The sequence below is a fragment of the Narcine bancroftii genome, chromosome 9 (genome assembly GCF_036971445.1).
Source record: "Narcine bancroftii isolate sNarBan1 chromosome 9, sNarBan1.hap1, whole genome shotgun sequence".
In the NCBI taxonomy this organism is placed as follows: Eukaryota; Metazoa; Chordata; class Chondrichthyes; order Torpediniformes; family Narcinidae; genus Narcine; species Narcine bancroftii.
Window position 1 is genome coordinate 14218301 of NC_091477.1, and position 19195 is coordinate 14237495.

At 37.8% G+C, this 19195-nt stretch overlaps 1 long non-coding RNA gene across 2 annotated transcripts in view; it reads left to right on the forward strand.

Moving 5' to 3' along the window:
* The window catches only part of LOC138743217 (uncharacterized), a 1573181-nt gene that overhangs the window by 903068 nt on the left and 650918 nt on the right, over positions 1-19195 (forward strand). For both annotated transcript variants that reach the window (XR_011344727.1, XR_011344728.1), the window contains exon 8: positions 10743-10860. This is a non-coding gene — a long non-coding RNA (uncharacterized lncRNA). The remainder of the gene's footprint in view (positions 1-10742; positions 10861-19195) is intronic.

Sequence of the window (19195 nt, forward strand, 5' to 3'; positions counted from 1 at the left end):
TTGTGAATGTGTATTCATATTATTGCAGATTTCTATGTTTGGACAAAATCTGATTGTTTAAAATGAAGATCCAGAATACAGAAAGATGGTGTAGACAAATAACCTTAAATGAATCAGATACTGGGTTAGAATAAAAATGATAAACATTTTCAGAAATATTTCAATTCTATTGAAGAATAAATCTTCCATTGGAGAATTTTTACTGCCATGGGTAACTCGAGGAGAAAGAGAGATTAGATAAAATAAAGTTTACAATGTTCGAAAGAAGATTCAAAGGATTTTAAAAATCAATAGAAAGTGTCAAAGTTGATAAAGAATGTTTAAATCAGCAGGCAAACTAGAAAGAAATTCAACAAAGCAAGAGCTTTTAGTAGAATAGAAAATGGAAGAGATTAATGAAAGTAGGTATGGATCCTCTTGAGGTAAATACATGAAGAATAAAGGGAAATGAAGAATGGTGGAAACAATGAAATAAAAACATTGTGTCGATCTCCACAGTAAAAATCACTAAGGACCCATCTAAAACTGTGGAATAAAGGTTCACCAAGATAGAAGGATATAAAACATGTTTTAATTGAAATAAAGTAGTAATAAGTAGGATTAAGTGCTGACAAATTCTGTTTCTGCTCATTTAAGCAACATGTTTAAAAGATGTGGCTGTTGTCATGTTATGAAATAAATTTATCAAATTCATAAGGCAGTTCTAAAATATTCTTAATGATTTTAACAAATCCTCAGCTACAAGGAAGGGCAAAAGGAGAATACTTTGTTGCTATAGTGTGGATAATATTGGAATGCAATAGGTTTTCTTTCAGGTTGTTGTTTGGCTGCAGCAAATAAATATTTTAGATCTATCTTCATAGTACAGGTGTGTATGGCAATAACCACATCATTATTTAATGGCCACAATGTCATAATTCTGCAAGCTAATCCATGCTCTGAAATAGACACCAATCAATACTTTATTCCTACCATGCTCAACCTTTCAATTTCTGCCTTTTTCCCCACAACCTCTTCACTATCTATCCCAACACTCTGCTCACCCCCACCCCTCCCAAGCAAATTGGTCCCCTCCAGTTCAGATGCAAGTCAAGCTGCTGCACAGGTCCCACCTTCTCTGGAAGAGAGCCCAATAATCCAGAAATCTGAATTCCTCCTTTGTACTAACTATTTAGCAACATATTATCCAACTGTTTCTGGCCTCACAAGCCTGTGGCACAGGTAGCAATCCGGAAATCCTTGCCCTCCAGGTCCTTTCCTTTAACTTAGCACCTAAATCCCAAAATTCGCTTCATGGGACACCATAACCCTTCCTGCCCAAGTCATTCCTCCCAACTTGGACCACACCAAGCTGTTCATCCTCCCACAAGAAAGCCTTGGGCTTGATCCAAGATGTCCCTGGCACCTGGGAGGCAATACACTATCCAGGAGTCTTGATCTCATCTACAGAACCTCTTATCTGTTCCACAATCCATTGATTCCCCAATCACAAAAGCTTGCCTTTTCTCTCTCCATTCATTCCGAAGGGCCTACTCCAGCTCCTATTGTCTATTGTCTATAGGAATAGACTCCATGTCAGAGACCTGACTGCTATGACTTTTCCCTGCTGGGTAGTCCTCCTCGACAATATCCAAACAAAATATGTGATTTCGACAAGCAGAATGACTCAGCAGAGTTATTACATTTTAAGCAATGTCAAGATCTTCAATATATTTTTTAAGGACTAATGAATATTAACAATTAAATGGAACAATAGAAATGGTACATATAGATATTTAAAATTTATCTGATAAGATTCCATAGAGAAGACTGTTGCATAGAAGCAGGGTTCATGATGTAAGTTTCACAATTAACATATCTTGAACATTAAATAATGGGGTCATTTTTGGAATGTCTGTTTGCATCTTGTGGAGTATCACAGGGTTCAGATGGTGGTCTCAGCTGCTTGTAAATGATGAGGTTGAGATGAGATATAATGTATTCATGATCACTGTTTAGCAAAGTAAAGAAGATGACCGTGACTGCAGAGTGACATCAATCATTTCAGAGATCAGGCAAAAATGTAGCAGATGAAGTCTAATGCACGGAAATACAAATTATCCAGTTTGATGGGCAAAAAGGAAAAGCAAGCAATTTCCCCTAGAAGAGATTCTAAAAAAATACTGAAATATAAAGGAATTTAAGGGTCCTTGAACACATTGTGAAAGTTAGTATGCAGGTTCAACATGCAATGAGAAAGTGGGATGATAAGTTCTTTTATCTGTGCAAGAGGTTTTGAGCAAAAGAGGGAAAAAATTTTGAGGCCCTGTGCAGTTTAAAATTACCTAAAAGGAAGAGACACTCTGGAGTAGGTATGACAAATATCCACTCAGTTGAATTAAAGAGAAACAAAACCACAGGTGTTGGAAATCTAAAATAAAGACAGACTGTTGTAAGCATTGAACAAATCAGGCAGTATCTGCAGGGATAGAAAACAAATTAATGCTTCATCAGAACTCAAAAATTAAATATTGATAATGTCATGGAAATGCAAAAACATGTGAGAAGATATTTCAAGTTTCAAGAGTGCTTTATTGTTATGTATTTTTTTCCAAAAAATACGTTATTCATAGTAAATTATTTGCAAAACAATAAAACCTTCAAGATTTTTTACATTCATAGTGTCAGTCATCTTGATACATTCTCGTCAATGTACATTTTCCAATGTTTTCTCAGTATACAATTGCCTTCACTGTGGCACCTTGTCATTTATACATCCTGTCATTAGACATACCTTGTCTTGAAAAAAAAAATTATTTACAAACGAGACGAGTTCACTTTTTTGCACATAATGTCAGTAATATCTATATGTTCTCATCAGTGTATATTGTTACATTTGTTCTCTCAATACACTGTTACCACCACTGTGGTATCTTGCCATTTCTCTCTTTCCCCCGCTACCCCCACCTTGTTGTTGGAGATGCTTCCCCTCAGTCTCAGCCCCTCTCTTCTTATAATATCCAATTAATGCCTTTTGTTGGCCTGGTCTCTTCCCCCCCGCCAGTTTTCAGTCTCTTTATTCTAATGCCTTTGTGTTCTTTGCTCATTCCGTATAGAAGAGCTCAAGTCCGAAATGTCAGTAATGTTTCTTTTCCTCCTATGGATGATGTGAAACCAGCTGAGTTCCTCCAGCATTTCTGTGTGTTTTGATACCTTATAATAATGACAGCACATCAAGGTGAGATAATGAGAGAAATACATTATAACTGCAAGTTTTAATTTCTCTTTTTCCATTGCTTAATTTTAATGTCACTTTGCATTGCTAGAACATTGACTCAAAGATCCATTGAAAGCTATTTTCAAATCTGTTATATTTATTTAGTGGAGTCTTAGCAGAGCAGAATGGTTATGCTTTGTTTACAACTAGGAAGTAGGCTGTACAGTCAGCAAATCCTCTGTAATGTATTAATAGAGTTAACTTGTAAAATTAATCTGAGTACACTTGGATCATGTCACTTTAGAGCATAATACAATTAAAACAATTTAATGTGAAGAGCAATCTGTATGTAGGGTTATTGCCAGTTAAAAGTCGAAATGTAAAAATATTGCATCCATAACATTTTAGTCCGACACAAACTTGATATATTGGATGAGTGTTATACACCATGGTGATTTCCTGTGGGAGTGAAAGGGGAAGCCAGCCAGGAGGAAGCAAGTTGCATGAGTAGCAGTTGGCCAAGATGGATGTGTGGGTGAAGAGTGAGAGATTGACTAAGTGGTGGAAAGAGCTTGAATGGTGCAGAATGATACAATAATGGAAGAAAATGTCAATAGCCGCCAGATAACTTACAAATGTTGTCACATGTATAAAAGAAGTAAGTGGGCTCCTGGCATACTAACTGATTTGTAATGCCTGTCACATTGTGCATTAGCAGAACTTGACAATTGAATTCAATATTAGCTTTTTGCAAGACAAAATTAATTTGCGTTGCCAGTCCATGGGAGCAATTTTACAAACTGAAAAGAGCAAATCCAAATTTAATTGCCTGCAAAAGTATGGTTTTAACTTTTTCAGCTTCATGACTCTCACTGCATTATTTTGTTGATAATAAGATTTTTATGTCAGCTGTAGGGATTCTGTTTCCTGTAATATTTTTCTTGGATGTCATTTGTCTCCTCTATCAAGTTATTGTAAATTCACCGAGTCATAATTTCTTTTTTTTTTAATTAAAAAAAAAGCCCTTGAAAATTTTGAATTTTATATTCCCAGTATATGCTGGTCTTCCAATGCCTTAATATTGTTGGAAATGTCGTAGGTGAAGTAGGATATTTGTTGTGCTCTGCTTTTCAAAGACATTGCACTGAATCTGTACCTCGCATCCAATTACATACTATGATCAACTCTTTTCGAGGCGCAGGTTGATTTGTTTCAATGCATTGAGTGCTGCTCTTGGCAAGATTACAAGAGGGCATGACTTAACCAAAACATGAGCCTCTGCCAACAACTTCCACTCCCAAAAGAAATCTGCCCAATATAATTTCTGCACTCATTATTTACTCATTTCTGCAATCTTTGTGGGGACCACCAGGGTAAGATGATGGAAGCAAAACACCTGACTTACTGATTCTTCACTGGGGCATGGGGGGAGGGCCAAGGGAAGCACAAAAAGAACCATTTTATTATTTGGGACCCCTGCTGGCTAGTTCTAATCCCTTCATGGCATTGTTTGAATAACAAGCAAACGTGTAGCAGCCTATATCAGTCCATAAAAAATCGGTAACGTCAATGAATTAGAAATACTTGGAAGAAGACAGGATATAAGATACAATTAAAGTGAGGGCAGCTCAGACGTATTTATTCGAACAGTGTTGCCCATAATTACCTTGAGATCTGTCATGCTTTTCTTTTTTATTTAAACCTTGATCTGCATCCTTTTCCCCATGGTAACTTTGGTTCGCTGATCACAGTTTTTCTTTTATTTAAATTGAGAAATGCTGCTATCTTTCTTTCTTTTAAACATGCCATTACAATTAAAAACCACTTAAATATTTAAAGTATTAATCAAAGACGACTGCAATCTTCACAGTAGACAGGTTGGGAGAAAGCAAGCCCCTGAGTTTATAGATTTCTTCATACCAGAGGCAAATGAAAACCAGATGGAGCAGTCAGATGTCAGGCTGGGTGCTAGGTTTAATTATTGTCAAATGACGAAAATGCTCCACAACAATTCCAGAGTACCTCTGTGCATTTGAAATCCAGGTTTTAATGTACTTTGGTCCTGGCCTCTTGTGAAAAGCCTTGAAAGGGAATTTTCAATCAGATGATAATAAACTGATCGCACATCCTTAGAGAATTATTCTATCCCATGATCTGTCATTCAGTTTGATAGCAGTCAAAAGGGAGAAGCAAGGAACCTGTTTTTCCCTCCTGTGGTCCACTCTGATTCTACATCCCTAAACTGCAGTCCAAATAGTCATTTATATCGTTCACTGTTAAACAAAACGAAAAGCCAGACTGAGACCACCCGCAAGTTAGAGGAATAACACCTCATCTTCTGTCTGGGCACCCTCAAACCAGATGGCATGAACATCGACTTCTCTGGCTTTCATTAAGCAAACCCCTTCAACTTCTTCCAGTTCTGTCTCTCTCCCTTTTCCCTCTCTCCTTTCAAACATGCAAAATCAATTCTCACCTCTCCCCTTATCATATCCAATTAACACCTTTTATAGGGTCTGGACTCCTTCCCCCCCCCCCCTCCCCCCCCTTCAAGTCAGCACTGTCTCTATTCTCAGATTTCCTTTATTTTATTCTTTGCTTCTTACGTGATGAAGGGTTCAGGCCCAAAATTTCAGCAATATCTCCTCTGGACGCTGCAAGACCAGCTGAGTTCCTCCAGTGTTTCTGTGTGTCTTTAAACAAAATGAGTCCCAGGTGACATTTTGTATTTTCCCCTGAGTTTTGGAAGATACAATACGTGGCTAGAATTGTAACTCATTCACCCACAAGGGATCCTCTTTTCTCCAGATGATTTAAGTGAGGAATCCCAAGGTTTAGTCTGTCTCACAATGTGCTGTCAGTGGACATGCAACAGTTGCCTCAAATAAAATTGTGGAGCAGGATTGAGTGGTGAGTGGGAAATCGGCCAGGGATCTTGTTCTTGACCAGTGTATTGACTTTTTTTTAAAATCTGACATTGTGTGCATATACAGTGAAGTTGGGGATCTCGTGGGAATAACCCATCGATACTAGTTTTCACTGCCCTTTTCGATATGTATCCAAGCAACCACAATGTAATTCAAACTGATTAAAAGCTCAGCGACAGAAGATGAAAGCGAAGGAGCAGCTTGCACAAAATAATGCCAAAGATTAAATGCTGGAGTCTTTACTGCTGAACCCTCGATGCAAGAAAGATTACAGCTTCAAGAACAACTCCAGATCCAGGAATTTGACCACAAAAATATTGAGGCTGTCATTCCAGTTCAGTAATGAGGGAGCAATTAAGTGCTATTGTTTGGATAGCTCGTTACATTAAGGTCACCAACCTTCGAGGGTGATGAAAGAAACTATGGCATCACATCAAGGACCAGCAAAGTTATTCTGAATATACACGGTGATATTTATTCTAAAATTAAATTCACGAAAACAGTTCCTCATAGCACCCAGACTTGCTTCCTTTCTGACTATATTCTCACCCAGACTCACTTCCTTAATGACCATGTACTCACCCAGACTCAATTCTGCTGTTGTGCCCTCCCTCCCATCACTTATTACCTCCTGCCTGCAGGCCTGTGCTCCCCTTCCTGCCCCACCCTCCACCATTTTCTTCTGACGCCTGCCTACCCTTTGTTCATACCTCAATGAGGGACTCCAGCTCGAAACATTGGTTATGTATCTTTGCTACATAAAGTGCCCTGTCTGGCATGCTGAGTTTTGTAGTCACCGAAATGCTGGAGGAACTCGGATGGTCTTTTCAGCATCTTTAGGAGACAAAGATATTTTGCTGATGTTTCGAGCCTGAGCCCTTCTTCAAGGAAAAATCAGAAAAGGCCTGAAGGAGAATATATCAGAATTCAAACAGTGGGGGAGGAATCCAAACCAACAAAAGGTCTTAATTGGATACAATAAGGGACTAGATAGAATTTATCATGTCGGGGCGAAAGGAGGCAGGAAATGGAGAGAAAATGTGGGAAGAGGAGGATGGGGTAGTTTTTCATTGAAATCCATAGAAATCGATATTAATGTCATCCAGTTGGAGGGTGCCCAGTCAGAAGATAAGGTGCTGTTCCTTCGATTTACTGGTGGTCTTAGTCTGGAAGGGCACGAGAGCATGGACAGACAAGTAGGCAAGGAAATGGGATGGAGTATTGAAATGGATGGCCGCTGAAAAATCCACACTATTGCGGCAGAGCCGAGATTGTTTAAAAAAAAAATGTCCCTACCCCCTTCTTCCCTCGTCGTCTCCCCATTCCCGGTCTCCTTTGGCACAGACATAATAAATTCTACCAATGAAAACTATCAATCATCTCCCTCGCACCTGAGTGCTAGGCACCCTGAGGGGGAGGGGGACCACACTTATTTTGGAAAGACAACTTCTGGAGGATAAAGTTTTGTTTGATTTTAATGAAGTTTTTCCTCCCTTCCTCCAACCAAACACCAGCTGGTCTATTTTCAGCATATCCCCAATGGATAAATTTAAAATATGTGAGGCTAATAAATGGAACAATTTCACTTTATTCTATTCATCGAAGGGTGGGGGCCATGGGCAGGGAGCCCTTACTAAGGGCCAGGGTGATAGTTAATCCACCACACACTCTTCCCCCCCCCCCCACCCTATCACCATCAACCACCACCCCACCATCACCATTAATACTGCATTTCATGTCAAAAAATCCAATGATATTTCTTCCACGTTGCTCACACTTGTGTCCTGATTCCAATAGATTCCAGAATGATTCAAAGTATTGAAAATAGCAAACTAATGTGAAGATCAGGTTAAATAGGACGGGAACTTTTCATTGGAATCAAAGTGGGGAAAGCCTGTTGATGCAGAAGAATTGTCAGTCCTTGATTTGAAAAAAAAAACTAAAATTGCTGATGTTCAATTGATTGCAGTTGAATTTGAGTGTTTTTTTTCAGGAAAGAACGATGAAAAAAGAAGTAATGGAACATTTCAAACATTGGAAATTATTTGACTCAATTGCCTTGTTAAATATGGGTTCAATTTTCTTGCTTATTTAATTCAAATTCTCTTGAATTTATATATTTAATCAGAACTTTACAAGGGAAGGGTTAGATTATTAGAATAATCTTTTGTGTATATTTTGCATTTTTTGTCTCTTTCATATGTTGTTTACAGCTATTTGTTAATCTATGTTTGCTTTGTTGGATATATATTTTGCTATTAGCTTTGCAGAAGCATATATATATATATATATATATATATATAATATTGCAAAGAGAGAGAAATTGACTTGAATAGTAATATTAATTATTGTCGCAGGGATGTTACATTTCTGAGTCCAGATAGAATCCAGATGGATGTTCGTGGAACATGCTTCTGAGGAAATCAAATGAAAGAATAAAATCATGCCTAGCTTCAGATTTTCTCATTTACTTTTCACAAGTGCATCAGGTGTTAACATAATCATCAATCTGCTGAATTATTTATTTTCTGATCACCCATTGACTTTTTGATGTCAAAAATTTTAATTAGGATATACTGTATGCATTAATGCAGCTTTGCCCCCAAAATATAATTTGAAGGATTTTTACATGATGAATGTTAGATTTTAAGACAACCTTGTAATTTATGAGGAACTTAATGACAAAAGCTTGCTTCTTACTCTCGCATTTGTGGCTTTGCTACTTTTTTGAAGTGTAAGCTCAGTTTGACTACAAATTCCCAGTCTCAATCAGTCCCAATTGAAATTGGAAGCCCACTCCTGTAGTTCTGTTCCTGTCGAATTCACATTTTAATTTGGTGCACCATTAGAACATAGTAACCTGCGGGGCATTTGGTTTTAAGTTTCCAAGCAATCATTTCACACAGGTTTGTCCTTTAGGACTGGATGCAGAAATTGTTACCAAATAATTTCACCATGGTTACTGACAGCTCATTATTCACTAATTGACTAATCATAAGGTTTATTATGCTGAACCCATTGAGAACTACCAAGAAGTTCTATTAATTTGTGATTAAAGTCCAAAGTTAAAAGAAAAACTAAATAATAAATGAAATGGTGCTTTCTGCGTTTGAGTTTTGGTCTAATTTTATTGATGTCTGATGCTCTGAACACACGTCAGTTAGGTTTGATATAAATACTGGTGTCAGAATATGGGATCTGCATTGTGCATCACTTCTGCTGTCAACACTTTGTCAGCCTCAATCTACCTGCTAATTAACAGGATACAAGCAATCCCAATCCTGCTTATGAGTGGTTCTGTGCCTCAGCAAGGCTCCCAATATTGTGAGAAACTTGCACCACTTCATGAACAGTAACTGCAGCAGGTGGCAGATTTCAATGAGAGCATGCTAACTTGAAGCATCTTAACACTTTATTCTTCACTGGGTTCTGGAAATTAGATTATACCTGGAATATTCTGGCCAGAGATGATTTCCTGCTAAGAGCCCTCCTCCCTCCTTTCTGTGCACTCTTCCAGCACTTTATCCCATACCTTGCACCCACCAATCTTTTCTCCTCATTTGCATTCAAAAAGGATAGCCTTGTGCCCCCTTGACTGATAGCAATTGGTTTGTGCATAAACCTGACTCCCAGTATTCCACTGAAATTTGAAACTACAGAAAGAGCAAACAAATTTTGTCTCGCCCCAAAAAGTCATTAAAAAAAAACAAGCATAAAAATCTTGTTGAATGTTTTCCTTCAAATTCTTTCATGACATGAAATCCAATATTTAATGGAAGAGGAAAGATTCATAGATGAGTCTTTGGATCTTAGAGATTCAGATTTCAGATTTATTGTGAGATTTAGATTTATTGTCAGAGTACATCCATGACATCACATACAATATTGAGATTCTTTTTCTTTTGCAAATTGGCTCTTCAACCCAGCTCATCCATACTGTCCACAGTTTAATTCCAGTCTTGGCTGCTGCTTTCAAACTGTTTGGTGGAACAGTGAGGAATTGCAGAAGAGGACAAGAGATGCAAACATTGGGTTCTATATCCAGCGACTGGAAAGCCATTTAAAATTAAACCCACTGCTTCCCAACAGTGGAAAATGATGCAGTTGCAAAGAAAATTCTGTGCTGCCGTCAGAAAATTATGATAATTTTCTCAGTCGCAAATGTCAGTAGAAGAGGGTTTGATGCCACGAGTCCATCTTTCTGAAATTCCAATGATCCATGCACTTTCTGTGAGGAATGGTTTTGTTGCCTGATGCTTCCTAATCAGCTGTAGTAATGGTTGCAAAGCAACAAAATGACTTTGTCTTTTGACTTGTCTATAGGAAAGTGAACAAAATCTGTGCCCATATTTTTAAGGGTTATTTATCATCTATTGAGAAAAGATGCAAGAAGAGCTGTCACATCTGTCCCCCAAATAGAGGAAACACATATTTGCAACAGCAAGGAAGAAATTTGGTTTCACTGTTAGAGAGAAAAGCTGGAGCAGCAAAATGTAATTGTGCAGTTCATCACACTTTCAAAGAAAGCATGTTTCCATGATGTTTTTTTTTGTCATTTTTATTTCCTTGTGCTTTAAGAAAACGAAGTTGCATTTAGGTTTTGTTTTCACATGTTACAGATCGAGTAAAGAGGTCAAGACAGAGAAAGGAAAATTGTGACCATCAAGGGTTTACTGTGGCTCTTCAAACATGAAAAGATATTCATCTCACACTCAGAACTGAAGGCCAAGCACACAGGTAAATAAACTCCTTTAAATGAGCTGCACATTTTTGATTGAGCACAAAGATTTTCCGGAGACTTGATAGCTTTGGTGACTTGCTTCAGGCTACTATGCAATTTTTCAGCCTTGAAGGATGATTTTTGTACTTTTGATGGAAGTTTGTGTCTTCACTGAGGCCACAGAGGGTGTGCTGTTCAATCATGTCACATGATCTGTGTGAGTTGATAACCAATAGCTTGCATTTCTGAGAATATATGCTGTTAGTAAATATTGGATATCTTATCATCAACTGTAGAAAGCAGTTTTGCAGGCAATGATATGGTCACCAACAAGTTCAAGTTTACTCCTCCAGTTAATTAAGTCATAACTCAATTTATAAGTCAATTTCACCTTCCGTTCTATCCTTCAGTATCCAACCTAGCTGCTCAGCCTCTACAATACTCCATGTTGGAGAATATCAATCCTTGCCATCTCTCTGACATGATATTTACCTCTGACTCCCGGAGAGAGAAACAGTATCAAAATTACAAAGTCTGTTTAAAAACATTATCACTCCTAATCATTTTTGTTCTTCCATATTTAAGTCAACAGAGACAGTATGATCAATAAGAACTTTTCAAGTAGTTCCACAGAACCTTAAATAGTCTTGTATTTGAAAAAAAAACCAGAATGGAATATGACTGAATTTATCCAATTTGAATAAATTATAAAAATGAGAATTTTAAGTTAAAAGTTGATTAAGATTGAATTATAGAAATGAAAAACAGAAAATGAAGTCTCTTGAACATTGTGTCCATGAGTGCATGAATGAATAATGTTAATTTCACTTCTTGGTCCAAAGACTTCAACATTATAATTCTTAAAGTGGATATTTGAATATATTTTAAGAGATTGAGGACTTCTGATTCTGGATGTACCTCCCTTTTCAGGTGAGTTCCAGGATTCTATGACTGGATTGAGAAATATTTTCTGCAATTCTGTCGGGTACTTCTTTTAATCAATGATACAAAGCAGAATGTGGTGGATGAATGATGCTTTTCTATTTGAGACTTGTGGTGTATCTCAGGAATCAATGCTGGAATCTTTATTATTTCTGATCTATATTAATACCTTAGCTGTAAATATAGTGGGTCTGATTAGTAAGGTTGTCAATGCTATAAAAGTTGGTAGTGCGATGAATGTTGTCAAAGGCCACATCAGTATCTCATTTTGATGGAAAGCTGTACGTAGTGTTAGCATTTCTAATGTTATCCTGACAAATATGAGATAATCCACCGAGAGAATGTTAAATAGATGCAAGAGATTTTCAGTAATTGGTGAGGTACTAAGGAATGGTGACAAAAAGAAAGGCATTGGAGTTCAACCCCATCGTTTCCGGAAATTGGTAATCCATCTAAACGTATATGGCTCTGGACCCCAGTGTCTTCAGATTTTCTTATTCATCTCCACAGGTTGAGAGGGTGGTGTACTTGCCTTCTTAGGTCATGGCCTAGAATATAAAGGTCAGGGTATTATCTTGCAACATTACAATACACAGATGGACGGCATTTGGAGCATTGTATGTAGTTATGGTTGATAAACTATCAAAAGGATGTAGTTGAACTGGGACAGTACAAAGGTATTTCATGGATTGGAGAACTTGAGTTATGAGGAGAGATTGGATATTCTAGGCTTGCTTTTATCAACTCAAAGGAGGTTGAGGGGTGAGATTACAAGAATCATATACCGGTTAAGTGGTCAAAATCCTTTTTGCATAGTTGGATGACTTAAAACAAATGGACATAAATTAATGGTGAGAGGAAGGCATTTTAAAGGCGATTTGAGGGTAAAGCTTTTGACACAGACAATGGTTGACAGAGGAGGTGGTGGAGACTAAGATAATCACTTTTTCAGAGATATTTTGACAAAGGCAGAAATAGAGGATGCAGACTTCATGTAGGCAAATGGACGTGTAGATTAGCAAAAAGGTTAGCATAGACCGGATGGACCAAAGAGTGAAAGTTATCCATGCCATCATTTTCTCCTGTCTGGACTACTCTAACTCTCTTCATTTGTGAATTAATCAGTCATCATTATCCTGTCTGCAGATGGTTCAGAATGCTGCAGCAAGGATCCTGACAGGTGCCAAGAAGAGGGATCTTATCATGCCTATCCTCACCTCCCTTTACTGGTGGTCAGTACGGCTCAGAATAGATTTTAAAGTTCCCCAGATTGTTTACAAAGCCATTAATGGACTAACCCCCTCCTACATCACGGATCTCCTAATGCCACACTTCATTCCAAGAACCCTCAGATCGGCCAATTGAGGGCTGTTGGTCGTTCCGCACTCAAATTGCAAACTCAGGGGAGGTCGAGCCTATGGGATAGCAGTCCCCAGACTGTGGAGCAATGTTCCTCCCTCCATCAAATCAGCCCCTTCTTTTAACTCTTTCAAATCCAGGCTGAAGTTGTATTTTTACTCGCAACCATTTTGAAGTGATTGTCGATTGTTACCATGTTGAATGTACAATTCTGAACCTCGGGTAGCGGTTTTATACTGTGCTTTAAATAGCTGCTCCAGTTCAGATGTAATTTATGATGTGTACAGCCATTTAGTCAATGTAAGTTGTTTTAAATGTGCTGTATAAATGAACTAAACGCTGCTGTTATAATTCTAATTCCTTGAATCCCTTCTGTTATCATCTCTGCTGAAGGAAATAGACCGTTCCCATTTTCCGTTCTAACATTTCATAACTTTTGCTTTTCTGTACTTCTCCCTTTGCATTGATGGCATCCGTTGGTAAATCAATTATATTTAGCTATTTTTCTGATCTTGTGATTACCTTTTGGTTTGACCTTGGAGTTTGTAGCTCGATGATTGAAAACAGTGATTCAACATAAATCAACTTTTCCAATTAAATTTATGGGAGGGTCAAATGTCATATCCCCTTTTGCTTCATCTTTCAAAAATAATTATTACTGTGTCATTGTAGCCATTCTGCTACAACCATTGGCATAGTTTAAAAAAGTTGATGAAAGATGTCTGCTAATGCAACAAGTTCTGCAATGATAAAGATGCATCTGGGATAATGTGATGAACTTCCAGCCTATAACCTGGGAGAAATAAGTTGATACACTGTAGGAAAAGAACAGCAAGCTGGGAGTTTACTGCCATGCACATGCTGAGCTGTAAAAGTTTAACAAAGTCTTGGAGATGAAGAAGGGATTTCTGCTGTGATGAGCAATGAGGTTATGAAGTTATTTTCATTTTGTGAGTTGTGTGTGAAGCATGAGGGAAATCTTTCTCTCAATATACTTTATCTTCATCTACAGAGGGGACCATAGCATGTAATGGCGTTATCAATTCCGTGACATTATCAGCACCATGGCTTTTTTTATTTGATCTCTAAAATTCCTATGTTTGTTATAGATGAGCAAAGTAAAATGGATTCAATGCAATTCTGTTTTACGGATGCAAATTGTTTTTTGGACTGTTATGAACTTTGAGAATTAGCATTAAATTTGTTGCTTTTGGCTTTATCTTGAATATTATTTTGGAAAATGTCATAACTTGAATTTCCATCGCAAATATTTCATGGGTTAAACAGAGCAAAAGCGCAAAAATGCCACTGTAATGCTTGACCATCTGAGGACCCTCCATCCACAATACCCCTACCAATTCCTCACTGTCATTAACATGACTGCAGTCATCACCTTTATGTGAGATTAAAGTTGGTGTGAAATAATTGTGTATTTTATATTAAGACTCTGTGAAATCTAGATTTAAACAGGACTGGGTTTCTGCAATCTGCAGCAAGTAGTGTGTGAAATGTTAATCCTCTTGGCCTGAATTGGCTTTATTCCAACAATTGAGGCCAACAGCTTCAATATGTTATACTCCTTATCAAAGTTTCTGAAGGATTTAGATAAGGACAGGTTGTATATCTCCAGGCTTTGGTTTCTTTTGCATAACTAAACATATGGAACTTGCACCAATATTGTCATGTCCACATTTGGAATAGCATGCAGTTTTAGTTTCTTCATATAATGGAGGTATTTGAGACTCGAGTGAAGGATTAGAAGACCTCTGACTAATAATTCTTTTGTTTTTAGAATGCCTGTAGAGAATAAGCAAACTTTAGAGCTTACTGTTTGTGGGAAGGCTGAGAGGGTGAGGGTATGTGTATAACAGTGTAAAAAGATCCAGCAAGGACAAGTAATGGGAGAAAATTTGTTTGTATTGATGAAAACTGGCTGTTGCATGGAAAACAGAATTGGAATAAGTGGGTTATTTTCAGGCTAAAGGTAAATACCTCTTAGAGTACCCTCGGGATCTGTTCTTGGCTATCAATTGTATGTAATTTATCATAATACTTCTGAAAGAATAAAATTGCAAGGTTTCAAAGCTGATAATTCTTTTTGTTCTGAGGACATTGTGATTCTGCAATATGTTACATCTCAAACCAGTAACAACAGAAGACACAATTCAAAAGGGTTCAATTTTAACTCAATATATATTAATGACTATTAACAATACAATGACTTACCACAATTAACCCCACTGTAAGTATCTATAGCAAATATACAGATATCATGCATTTATAAACAGCGTGCAGGTGAAAAACGCAGGCCATAACAGTGTTTGCCTAATATTCAAAAAGGAAAAATCCCCAAGAACCCCAGGTCAGTCAGTCAAGTCAGTCAGTCCAAAAACACAGTCCACAGAACTCCAACTGGCATTCTGCTGCTCCGACTGCTGCTCTCTGCTACACAGCTGGATTCTCCCTTTGTTCTCGTAAGTTCCAAGCAATTGGCGAGTCAGCGCTCACTGTAACACAAGTTGCACAGTGTTCTTAGCAAAAATCTATCCTTTAATAATGGCAGTCCACAGTCCATAAGGTCAGTACATGGTCCATAATAAATGGGATTATAGACTGACTGAAAACCTGCCAGATGAAGCTCATAAATATTGCCCTCCATTTTGAGGAATCAAAAATGGATTATTATTTAAATAGAAAAAAATGACTAAAAATGAATAAAGTTCAAAGGGATCGAGTTCTTTGAGTGCATGAACTACTAAAACTTATCAGACTGATCCAAAAAATAGTTCAGACAACAAATGGCAGGTTGGCCTTTATTGTGAAGAGGATGGAGTTAAAGAATATTTTCAGTTTGTTAATTTATTTGTCACATCAAACCAAGTACGGTGAAGTTTTTAAGCGAGCAAACTAAGAAATTATCTCTGACATTCATACAGCTATGTGAAAAGCAAAATTGCAGATGAAAAGAAAAGTTGATGGGAATCAAGCAACATATCGCATTGTCATAGGGTTCAATCAGGAGCTTGATGGCTGAGGGATGAAACTGTCTTCAATCCATTTTTGGTGCATGTTTTAGTGCACTTAGGCATTCTCCCTGATGGGGGGAGGGAAAAGAGTGTGCACCCCAATTGATGGGGAGATTTTGTTATCGTTATGTGTGGTGCTGGTGAAGCCACACTTGGAAGATGTGCACATTTTTGGTCTCATACTTTAAAAAAAAAAGTTTTAATAGAACCAGAAGCTGTCCAAAGCAATTCATTAGGCTAATTCTCGAAGACAATCCATTCCGTGTCTGGATCCCTTAGAGTTTGTAAAAAAAAATAGAGGTGTCCTTATGGGAGATCCTGAGAGAACTTGATTGTTAGGTAGATGTTGAGATGTTTTCACATGTGGAACCACATAACATTGCTGCAGAATAAGGGGTAAATCATTAAAACTGAGGTGCTATGAAATGTCTTCTCTCAGAAGATAATGAATCTCTGCAATTCTCTGCTCTCTAGCTTGGTTCAAGCCAGATTATTAGAAATATTAAAGGCAGAGACAAATAAATATTTGAAAAATAAAGGAGTTGAAGGTTTTGAGGAACTGTTACAGAAGGAGAGTTGAGGCAAGCAGACATGCCATTGTATATTAGTAGCAGATTCCAATCTGAGATTTATTTTGACCAGTTCTAAACTGAGGCAATAGGTTAACTAGCTATTGGCTGGGACCTCTACTAAGGAGCTCAGAACTGAAGAGGATTGGACAGTTTGGGGATCAAGGCTTTGAGGGGACTTGATTGGAGAAAGCAGCAATGAGGTATGAAGATCAAGGGAGCATTTCTGTTCCTTAGCACCCAAGAGGGCTGCTATGAAATGGACTGAGTTCAAGCATCCATTTCAACCTAGGCAAGTTGAAAATTTTAATTCCTCTTACATGGTGTAAGACCGGAGATATGACTGATCAATAGGATCATACCCATCCCTGCGCACACCCTCCATCTGTTTCTTCCCCCCTCCCCAAATATTGTCCACACAGCTGCAATATGAAATGCAAACCCTTACTGTTGTGGTCATTCCCTGAAGCAAAATGGTCAAGCAAATGACAGGCCCTCAAGCAGAGGAGGTCTAAGCCCTGATAATCCTGATGACCTTTAAACAGATGTCAACTACCTATTCAGTTCCCTCCAATTTCCCCACTAAAGCAGTTGAAATGGACTTCCAGTAATTTGTCAATATTAAAAAAAAGTTTATTTTGAAACATCTAAATACTTTACTGATTGAAATATCAATAACAGAAATAAAGATTTCAAGTAGAAACTGATGCAAAGGAACTGTATTTAAAGCCTCTTCAAAGGGGAATTGGACAAGTTATTTTTCGATGAAGGTTGCCTGCCTCAGGTAATTTGATTGGTTCTAGGGATAACAAAATATGGCATTGGGGAAAGTCAGCTCTATAACACGAAGGGAGTAATCTCCACTTGATAGATACTCAAATATCAAACGTTGCTTCTTTTCCCCTTGTGCACATTCTGATCTCTGATCGTCAATGGGAAGAATATGTGAAGGTGATTAAAACATTCTAGACAAATTACTCCCCTCATTTTTGCTGAGAGGGAGAACTTGGTAAATCAGATGATGGTGAATATATTTATACTTTGACACTTAACTGGGAAAGGTCCAGAGGGATCTGGGCATTTGGGTACTGCAGCAGCCTGCATTGACAGGAAAGCAATCTGCAACTGGCCCTCAATTTTGGAGAGAGCTATCTGTTGGAGGGTGGAGAGAAATAGGGGAAGGAAGAGGAAAGGAGCTAAATAAGAAAGGAGAAAGAACTGAGATGAAGTGATATATAGAGCATCAAAGGACGGAGGAAACTGAAGACAGAGTGGAAGAAGGACACAGAGGTATGGAGAGTGAGGTGTGGAGGGACTGAAAGAGCCAAGGTATCAGAATATGAGGTGTACAAAGTGAGGAGGAGTTCAAAGAAGAAAATATGGGCAAGTGTGCATGCATGTATGTATATTCATTCATTCCGAGGACACCAATTTATTTTGTAGGCGGCATTCATATGGCTTTGTGTATTAAATCTGTGCAACTGAAGTCCAGTTATCATGAGCTGCCTTGACCTGTGATCAAGACATTGTAATGTTTGGGGTATAACAGCCACCCCATGTTGGAAAAAAAATCTTCCAGAGGTATCCTCTGTTTGAGAGAACAGGAATGGAAGCAAGTAATCTTTGATCGCAACAAGAAGGAGGAGAATGATGTTTGGCACAAAATTAACGTCGTTATTTATTTATTCACTATTATTTCTTTTCTCTCATTTTCATCTTTATTCCACTAATGATTATTGATTCCAAAAAAAAATGTTTTCTGTAATCCTAGATTTGATTCCTTAGTGATGCAGATCCACAGGAAGAACGCAGCTGAAATAAAAACTAACACTGTTGATTGTGAGTTCCCTTTGCCACTATCACTGCCATATTTGCACATTAATTCTGGATCGTTGGAATGTTCAAACAAATTCTTGAATTTAAATTCATTTGATATGGAGGAACTGTATATCAACAAAATGTTTTATTTTACTATTTCTGAACACAAGGCATTTACTGTCATCTCTAATTGGTCCATAATCTTGTAAAAACTGATCTCGTATGCTTTGAAGGTCCAAGTATTTTGTTTAAATATTTATAAAGAAAGAGTTGACACCTCAAAGATGGCTTCCATTCTGTTTGAGAGGGAAGATGGAAGTATGGTCTGTGTTTCACAGGATTGAGGAATGTTTGTGAATTTTGGGACTAATTATGTGAATTCTCCTGGAAACTAGCAACCCCTCAGTACTACATTTCTCTTCTCCTCATTAATCTATTCATTTGGGCAACAGGGTCATTATGTTGTGGGTTGCTATCTCATTATAAATGTGGCTTTAATTGCTTCGCCTTGAAGACATTTTTGTCGGCCAAGGACAAAAAAAATTGCTAATTCAGCAGCCTCAACCCTGTTTTCCCAAGACTCAACTACTCTTGTCAATGCAAAATCTGTAAACCCCAAATATGCATGGGTTTTCTGC